This window comes from Paralichthys olivaceus, chromosome 13 (genome assembly GCF_024713975.1).
Source record: "Paralichthys olivaceus isolate ysfri-2021 chromosome 13, ASM2471397v2, whole genome shotgun sequence".
Classification (NCBI taxonomy): Eukaryota; Metazoa; Chordata; class Actinopteri; order Pleuronectiformes; family Paralichthyidae; genus Paralichthys; species Paralichthys olivaceus.
This window is the reverse complement of record NC_091105.1, coordinates 7,061,909-7,072,082: the sequence shown is the minus strand read 5'-3', so window position 1 is coordinate 7,072,082 and position 10,174 is coordinate 7,061,909.

Genomic DNA, 10,174 nt, shown 5'->3' with positions numbered 1-10,174 from the left:
CAGGGACCCATCTGTGTGTGTCCAATGAAGCCTGAACCATTACATCTCTACTGATGTGGCCCCCCACGACAGGGGCCAGGGGCAGCGTGTCCCCTGGGATGCACAGTCCCAGATTGTCTCATTCTGTCTCACTCACAGACACATGAACATCGCTCCAACTGAGCTACTGACCAACAAACACCCCAAACAATCTCCTCTCGTTGTTTTTGTCAGATTCCAGTATCTTCTTCCACACTCATCTCTCCATCCAACCGTTTCATCCACCATATCCATCGCTTTTCTCATCCGCTCCCCTCCCTCCTTCTTCGTCTGCCTCCCTTTGAAACCACCTCTCTTTCTCCTCGTCTTGCCCATGATGGGGGGTAATTACAGCATTACAGACACAATGACTGTGCAGAGGGGGTTGAGTAACCGTGACACACGCTCATGCGCCATGGCCAAGTGTTGCCATCAATACAGGCTTCTGTGACTCCACAGGAGGGCATTGGGAAGAGAGAGAGAGGGGGAGAAAAGATGAAGGGAACATAAGGGATGAAGGGGCAAAAAAAGAAAGATGGGAATGAGAGAGAGCAGTATGTGGCTGACAGAGGTGTGGAGAGTCAATTAGTACAAAAGGAGGAAGATGAACAAGGGAGGAGATGTGGGTTGGAGAGGGAGTGAAAGACAGAAGAGAGGGTGAGTACAGCCAAGATTAAGGGAAAGTGATTAAGGGAAAGAGAGAGGGATGTGTTTCAGACTGGGATGGGCTGCCTCGGGGAAGGTGATGAGGAGAGAGAAGGAGGAGAAGGTGTCTTTCAATAAAAGCAACAGTAAGCATTTGCAGGCTGGTGGGCTGTCTCCGACTGGCTGAGCAGTTCCTCTATCTTGGCGAGCTAAGCAGACCACTCGTCATAAGATTTACTGCGGCTCTGTGGTGGGCTGCCAATGGAAATGAAATGGGTGAAAGAGGCTGTTCCCCTCACTGCTCTGGCAGTGCAGAGAACTTTTTCAACCGATTCACCTAAACAGACATGGAACATAACTTTTTAATTATTTGTCTAAAAAGAATAATCAGAAACACTTTCTGATTTAAGTAGTGTACAATGTCCGTGGCATTAAAGATTAAATGGCCAGATTAAGTGGTCACCATATTTTGTCGCAGCTCATTACCCCCTTGTGAGTGAATTACTTCTGCTGCTGAGCTTGCCTGTTCAAATCAATATCTGTTATTGTAATCAAATGGCAGCAGATGGTTTCGGCATAAATGGGATTCGACTGAAACAGGAGTGCACGGCAGTGCAGCACTTAAGAGGAGTGCATCAGGGGCCCCATCCCACAACACTAACATCATTCTGTGTGTTTGTTGGAGGGTAAGTTTACACTTAGACCCCTTACAATGAATTCTCCTGGAAGATGACTGCTCAAAGCCTCCTGTGTTCCATCAATCCAAAAACAATTGTCCATATTCACCGATCACAAGTCCACTTTCACTCCACTTGCACCACTAAACAGAGGTCTGATGTCATCAACACAGGCCGGGCTGTTAAAGCACAAACGCACTGCTGACCCCGAGGTCATTTGTCATCTCTGTCAGGGACGGTGACGCAGCACTTGACCACGGGCAGAGCTGAACAGATATTGTCCCTGATCGTAATGTGTCATAAAGCACGCGAGCAGGAAGCACATGAAACTGAATCCTGCTTTATTGACTCAGTTTTGGGCAAAGTGACTCAGCTCTGTGTGAGACTGTGCAGAAACTATTGTCCACATGAAATCATGAAGTTGTTCAGCCACTGAGGAATATCCTCCATGTCTTATTGTTTTGTTTTAATCTAAACTAAATTACAAGCAGTTTAATTTAGTACACTTATTTCCTTGTTTTGAATAAATAATACTTATAGACTGATGTGTAAAAGCTACTCAGTCCCTAAACATGCTTGAATATTTTCACAAAGATTCATGAAATATTTCCTTGGAAAATAGTGAAAATGTAAAAAAGAAAAAACGCCCTACCTTGCATTGTAAAGGAAGGTGGTGAAAAAACTCCTGGATCCGTCCCTTTGTCGAGATCCTTGCCAAACTTTAATGGGTCCATATGGTCCTTCCACAAATTTGTGTGAAAATCCATTTAGTAGTTTTTGTGTTTCCCTGCTGACAAACAAACAAACCAACTGGCCGGGGTGAGAACATAACCTCCTTGGCAGAGGTGGTAAAGCGCACACATTTGCCCAAAAGTAAATAGTATTCTTTTATAGGAAAGTGGTGTCAAGACTTTTGGACTCAATTGTGCAAAATATAACCTCAATAATAACAGATTGTATCCTGAGGTCAGAGCCTGAGGCCGGAGCATGGTTGATTTTCCATTTCTACTAGTTTTCTTTCACTTGGTGTTCAAACTTCCAGAGTTCATAATATTAAGTGTCTTGAAATAACTGTTAGTTTATGCTAAATCATACTGAATAGATTTAACCAGTGATTCAACCAGGTTAATGCAGTTAACAGCGGGTACAGGGGGAAACCGGCATTGCTGAGGACAGTGATTGACACTTGGATTAATAACGGCACAGTGGGCTGAGAGTGTGCACGTCTTTGTTTCAGCCTAAGACTGTGAAATGGATTTGAATATAAATGCAAATCCCTGACAGCTGCTTGTTGTCTTTTGAGAACCATCAGCACCGAGTGTCACATGAATGTCATCATGTGCTGTATTTGTGATAAAGAATATGACGCTGAAGATTTATGATGTGTGTATTTGTGAGGTGCTCTGACTTTGAATGTAAGCTTACCAGGAAAAAGGCGTTTTGGTGTTCGCAGCGTCTGCCACTTCTGACAGCATGTGGGTGATTAATTTAATACAACAGCAGAAGAGGAGTATGTGAGAGGAAGTAACCAGTCACTGTATTTGTTGCTCCAAAAAGACGTGAGACTCCTCTGAGCTCAGGGTTACTTGTGCGAGCCTTGGGTCTGATGGGGGTCAATGGCCTGGACGACCTCCGCTGTAGCAACTGAAAAAGTAAAGTGGGCGAGAAGCAGAAGGAGAAAATGAACTGTGGACAATTTATATTCAATGCAGCTTAACGTCCTTCACAAGTTGTTGATTTGTAATTAAAATATCTTGAGAACAATAACTGTACATTGTGAGCTCAGACAGTCTCTGTGTCACTATAAGGAATTTCACCATTTTACTTTCAGGCATTTACTAAAAGTATGACAAGTATTCATCTAAGGAGTAATCTGCTAAAGCATCTTTTGCTAAAGATTCAGAATAATGATTACAGAACGTAGGAATGAATGATAATCACCTGCCAAGACTTAATTATGTATCATCGCTTGCTGAATGTGAGCAGTGCTGGAGGTGACGCACACACAAAGGTGTGTGGTAGTCTGTACTCTGAGGTTGTGTTTGTTGTACAAGCAGTTTTTAGGAGGCAAAAAACCAGCACCATCAGAGTCTCCATCTTGGCTTACTATGAAAACTGCAGCTAATGACAGCCAAGTATGGTCAACCACACCGTGCACCCAACTCCACCTAAGAAGCAATAACCGATTATCAACGGGTTCACTCGGTCACATGGAGGCTGAGCTGAACTTGGGAAGCCCTTCTGAAGTTCCCTCTGAACACCACTTCTCCGTAGTAACTTTGAAATTGATGTCTCAATGCATATGACCAGATAATAGCAGAGACACACAGAGGAAGCAAATCCTTTCATTCCCTCCCCAGTTCAAACTGCGACCACATTCACACTTCCTGTTAAGAAAATGAAAAGCAATAGGTTAAGGAATGAAGTAAAATAAATGGAGCAACTTAAATAAATTCTTATATATAGAGAAAATACATAGAAAATTAAAAATATGTATACACAGAAATAATTTGGAAAGACAAATGTGAACTTCCTTATTATTCTTTTATATTTGGTTATTCATCTTTACATTTCAATGTTTATTTAACCTACTTTATATTTCCACATTTATTTTCTTATTCCTGACAGGTTTCCTTTTCTTTTATGGCACCATGGGTCCAGCTGTGAGGGGGAGGATTGAAATGGAAATGGGAAGGAGGGAAAGAGCAGATTACGCTGCTCAAACGCCTGCACTGCCTCCTGGCAGGACCACCAGCTGAGTAGAGAGAGAGAGAGAGAGAGAGGGAGAGAGAGAGAGAGAGGGGAAAAGGAACAGGGGTGGGTGAGTGGATGATGGGGGTGCAAAGGCAAAAAATGTAGGAAGTAACAGACGGCAGCAAAGTGAGAGGAGTGAGGTCAGTGAAGTGATTTTTGGGGAAAAAATAAGAAACAACAGACCCAGCGGCTGCAAAATGCTGTAAAACAACATCAAGACTGTTTGAAAGTGTTTTTGCACTGACACACACACACACAAGCTCATGTGAATAAAGGCCTGTGGTCAGACCTTGAACTGGAGCAGCTGGCCTGGAGACTGACACACGGGAGAAAGAGATGATTAACTATGTGCAACATTATACACTGTGCTACACATAGCAGAGATACAGCACGCCTCTGATACCAGGTTTGTCTCTGAGGACACTAGCTGCATTGTGTTATTTCAGAAAGAGAACTGTGTTGGAGAGAAATCATCACAAAGAAAAAACATCTGTAAAATTCAATCTACCAGTTCAGAAAGGTATTGTGAGGTGCCAGATGTTATGATTTTTTTAAAATAAAGTGTAAACATAAAAAACATTCACATACTGGATTCCTGGTACAATCAAAATATTGAAATGAACTTTAGTTTTAACGCCTACTTTCCAAATGTCAGGGGGCCTGCTGGTGCATTGCTATTCATGAGATTCCTGTGTCCCGGTGCCACAGCAGAGTGGTGGGTATTGACCTCAGCTGGAAAAGCCAGATGGGAGAAAAAGGGGGAAGAGGGGTGAGAGAGAAAAAAAAAACTGTAATGGAAACAGAAAATGAGACAGAGAGAAATCAGGAGAACAATTTCTCTATCAGGACCCAGAGCAGCGTGACCCTGCTGCTTTGCCACCTGCACATTTACGGCAGGCCCGGAGGGTAGTGCATATTGTTAGACTAATGTCGTAGCGACCCTCTGCCACAGAAGGACCCGGCCATCAAATTAAATGCTATCGATGAATATGGGTCCCTCTGGTGTGCTTGCACTTTTATGGTACAGTGCGATTTGTGCGACTGTTGTCGGTGGACAAATGCAGCATTTGGTCTCAGATTCTCTTTCACCCTAAAGTCCTGGATCCAACAGGTCCCCAATGACAAATAATCAGAAATACTGGAGCCAGAGCCTTTTTGTTAAAGTTAGAAAATGTCTATTTGTTTTTGCAAAATGCACAATATACTAGTAAAGGTAAGACACAGCCAAGTTTCTCAGGAGATGTTTTGACAGTGTTGTGGGCAGAGCGACGAGGAGGCTCTGAAAGCAGCTCAGCACTTAATACGATTTCCACAAACACAACTTCACCTCTCTGTCACACTGTTTTTGCACGCACACATCGGCAGTGTCTAGGAGTTTCTCTCTCACACACTTTCCCCGTCCATCCTTCTGACACGCACGTGCACAAGGACGACAGTAGTCTATTGATAGGGTTGAAGGATAGCAGAGTTTATCTCTCTCTTCAGGGAGGTAAGATGCTCAAACAAAAGCCCATTGACCGGCTCAGGGTTGTCCAAGTCCAAGGATTCAAAGGCTTGAAATAAGTGGCAAAGGGTTTAAAATGAAAAAAACAGAAGGAGAGACGTGCAATAGTTCAGTTAAAACAGACAAATCTGAAGAATAACACAAAAGTATGAAGAATGAATACAGGAGGGGTGCAGCAGGGTAGCGTGGAAATGAAAACAAGGAGAAAGGAGGAGAGAAAATTAGCTGCAAGGAGGTTGAGAGAAAATAAGGACATGTTGGAATTGGCCCATGGGGAGAGAAGAGGAGGTGTGCAGAGAAACAAGTATAGCACAAGAGCACAACAGCAGTATGAAATGAGTTCCCTAACCTCTGCAACCCTGCACCAATAACGCAATGACACACTCGTATACGTGCACACATACAAACAGCACACCATGGCCGGGGCTTCCTGAAGGAAAGTCTATCAAACAGCACATGTACAGCAACTACAGCCAGTCTCGTACGATGAGTCTGCGGCAGCGTGATCGAGTTCTCTGCCCAGAATTCAATTGAGAAACATGTCACAAAGTCACAAGACAATCACACTGAAGTGACACGAGCTGTTTTTGAGGAGCTGGTTTGAGTTTTAATCATCTGGATCGTGTGATGTTGAAATTTGCTTTGAAAAAGTCCAACAGGAAAACACTACAGTTAAGCCACAATTTAAGAAAGTTATACTAAAGCATCTCTATTCAAAGCATCAGTTTAAAGCCCCCCAAATTTCCAGGAAATAATTCATGGATGTTGAAAATCCGCCATATTAAGGGGACTGACATCTACGAGTGTTTGCCATTTGGAGCGACTTAATCCAATTTAAGGGAACTGTTGGGCTGTGGCAGAGGCGTGCTGTTCTAGTGTTTGTTATGTTGCAGCCTTATCTTAAAATTTTAATTTGTTGTGGCATTTTGGCAAATTAAATATTCATATATTTTTTGATAATTGAAAAACACATCGACAATGCAAGAGATAATCGAAATCAAATAATAATACCTGCAGTTTTCCAAAAAACTGGTGTCTCACATATACACAGATTTAACAGATTAGTCATAAGAATGTGAGATGCTGATTTAATGAATTAGCTTCAATCCCATTAACTCAGAGAAACTCAGAGACATCAATAGGAGTTATTGTATGACAGTAAAAATAACTGACGTGGAAGTGGAATTACAAGTCATGTGTTCACTGTTAGGATTTAAATTGGAACAGAGGAAAGAAGCTGATTGAATGCGCGTGCATTAAGTGAAGGATCCAGTGTCGCACATGCAATTTTTAAGTGACTGGCAGAATTTTAATCTGATGTATGAAAACAGTTTTTATTATTACTCAAATGTTCTTTATAGTAGGAAGTGATTCAGATGTGAGTCCTGCTCATATTTCTTCAGTGTCTATAGGATTCAGAGTCAATGTGTTTCCTTTCTTTATCCCCAAAGAGATTAAAGTTCAGAATCAACTTTTAACAGTTTACTGGGAGCATTTCTGATCACCTACTACTTCAGTACAGCAGATTTACCTTTCTAACAAATATGTAATTATTAATTTTTGATTGAACCCTGTGTAGTAATACTGTATTCATAGAAACCCCAAAATCAAAATACAGCCTGCATCCATTTAATTAAAAAAATATATATATTTGCGCAAATATAAATGAAGTTTCCCTAATAATTATAATAATAATTCGACAATAATTGTAAATATAGATTCCATTATTGGTGATTAAGGAGGTGCAGGGGCTTGTGGAAAGCATAAAACATTTAAGCAAAGAGAATCCAAGAGGTTGATGGCTTTTAGCCCTGATAAGACACAGTGAACATCAGGAAATTGGAAAAAGAAGCCATGGTACTAGGGGATAAAGTATAAAGGGGAATAGGGGAAAGTGGACATGCAGGAGGAGGAACAGACTTAAAATAGAAAGGTTGAAGGAGAAAGTGGAGGAATTTGAAGGATTGTTTAGAGAGCTGGAGGAGAGAGTTGAAGGAGACAGGGACTTGGACTGAGAGAAAACAGAGGAAGGAATGAGGGTGAGAAGTCAGGAGAAATTCTTGTTTAACCGAAGCATCTCTCAAGTCTCAAAAACTGGAGCAAGTTCAGTGAAGAAATTCTACTTTTCATATTTGAAGAACGTGTCATCGCTACATTTCGGAAGCTTTTAGTCTTTTATCTCATTGGAAACTATAATGAAATCAATCTTGTAATGTTTTTTTTAACTATAAACATCTTAATTGCAGCTGTATTATATAGTTTGTATATTTAATTATTAAGTGTTCTGTTTTTTTTTAACCAAATCTACAATTAATTGTCACTACATAAAACCAAGCAGAAGGCCACGGGTGTCAGGATAGTTCAACCAATCATGTTAAATGAATTGTACCTGAGAGGATCCCAACTATTATCTCATGCACGCATTTAAACCTTGAAAATATTTCTGCAGGTTACCACAGTAAAGACACACAGAGCAGAGGGCGGCGAGAAATCTGGCAGAAATCCTATTAGAGGCAGAGTCCGAAGCTCTGTTACATGATTTGGTCACTTTCTGACACTTCTGCCCGACGTTTCTTTTGAGATTTCTTTACCTCCCGCAGACATATGGGGAGATAGGGGAGACAGTGAGGGAGATAAAGAAATGATGAAGCACAGAGCTACAAACATGAACACTTCCTCCTATCTCTGTGTCAGTCACTATCTCCACAGCCATTGGTTGTCACACTGGTGTCTGGCTGTCTCCCTCTGTCAGCCTTTCTGTTCTGTGCTGAAGAAAGTGCAGGGCTGCAGCATCAAAGTATGAGTGACTGGAAGGCTCTGATCTGGACGTACACAGGCAGGGGCACAACACAGAAATGATATGCACACACACACACACACACACACAGTGAAGAAGACACACTGTGCAATCCAGTCAGTTGGGCTGGCTTTGTAGACAGCATCTGTTCTGCGACCCATCATCTTGCCTTTGCTCCCCACCCTCTGTGACAGGTGGAGGGGATTCACACTCACAAGGAAGGAGACGCACACACAAACTTCACAGAGACCCAGAAGTCAGTGACACATGGTTGGTGTTTCGCCTGCACACACAGACACACACACACACACTCAGATATATATACACCTGCTGTGGGGCAGTGCCCTGTGGTGCCAGGCAGGCTGAGCGGCATGTTACATGTTTACACCACCTGCTCTAAGGCCAAACACACAATGAAGGATTAGAGCTGATGGCTCACAGACGAGCAACAACACACACACACCATGCAGATGTATATAAAATGCAAACTGTCCAGGTCAAACTTCTTCTCTCTTCTATAAACACCAACCATCAATCAGCTTTTACACACCCGCTGGGAGAGACTGGTGCATAAACCAGACGCATTGTAACTGCGGAGTGTTCTGTGCCACACTTCTGTAGAGCAGAGGGCAGCAACCCTGCACACAATTAAAACACCACCGCCCTTAGTTGTAATTTCTAAAAACACACTCGCAGACATCGGATCTTAGCCTCACAACATCAAACGTGGCCTCTACACCACATCTGCTGTGTTTAATCAGCAGTTTCAACACAGTGAGTCTGTCTGTCTCTCTGAGGCCCACCTGATAGTGGTTCTATTTTGGAGCCTCATGCAGGAGGGACATTTCTTAGTTATCTGCTGCCTCCAGCCCTGAGGACTTGAGAGGTCTGCATCAATTCTCAGTGTGATCAAACCGAGCTGCAAAAGAATGGAGAGAATGACACACACACACACAGTGAATTTATGAGGTAATTCTTACTTAGTAATAATTGCACTGAACAAAATGACAAATTGATGAACAAGTTGACGGGACTTTAAATCGCTATGAAACAAACTTTTCACCGAATATGGCTGCACACGGCACACACTGGTTACATATGTGAGCATGTATGTACATGCAGCTGAATTGCAGTAGGTGAAGAAACGTGGCACAACCTCATCTGGTGGATTCCACACATTTCTGCTTAACTCAAGGACGTGTTTATCCTCCTCTCTCCCCAAATTACAGGGTGAGAAAAAGAAGAGGGATCATGAAGGGGGGAGGGGAGTAAGGGATGGGCCAGGGGAGGGAGGGTTCAGGTGTTTAGGAACAGCTGTCTCCAAATGAAAAAAATAAAGGAGTGGGTGGAGAGAGGACAGAGGTGGAGGGGATGAGTGAATGAAAATGAGTGGGTGTATGAAGAGACTAGAGATTAATATTTCCTGAGAGACGTGCAGAATAATTGTTAATGATGATTGACAGTATAAAAAAAGGCAGATGTGCGGTGTGTACTGTGCACACACAGATACAGAGGGGGCTCGATGTCCTGGGATCCACGACACACGATATCTTACAAACACACACACACACACACACACACACACAAACAACAGCTCTGCTCCGAAAGCAAACAATGCCTTCTGGTTGTTGATCTGCAAATCTGGACATGAATTGAGTTAACAATATAAAAGCAATCTGTATTCTCTCAGAGGGAACATAAGATACATGAACACTGTTGCTGCACAAGCCGCCTTTCTCATTTGGTTGTTTTTATAGTTCTCTTGCCTCTAGGCTCGCT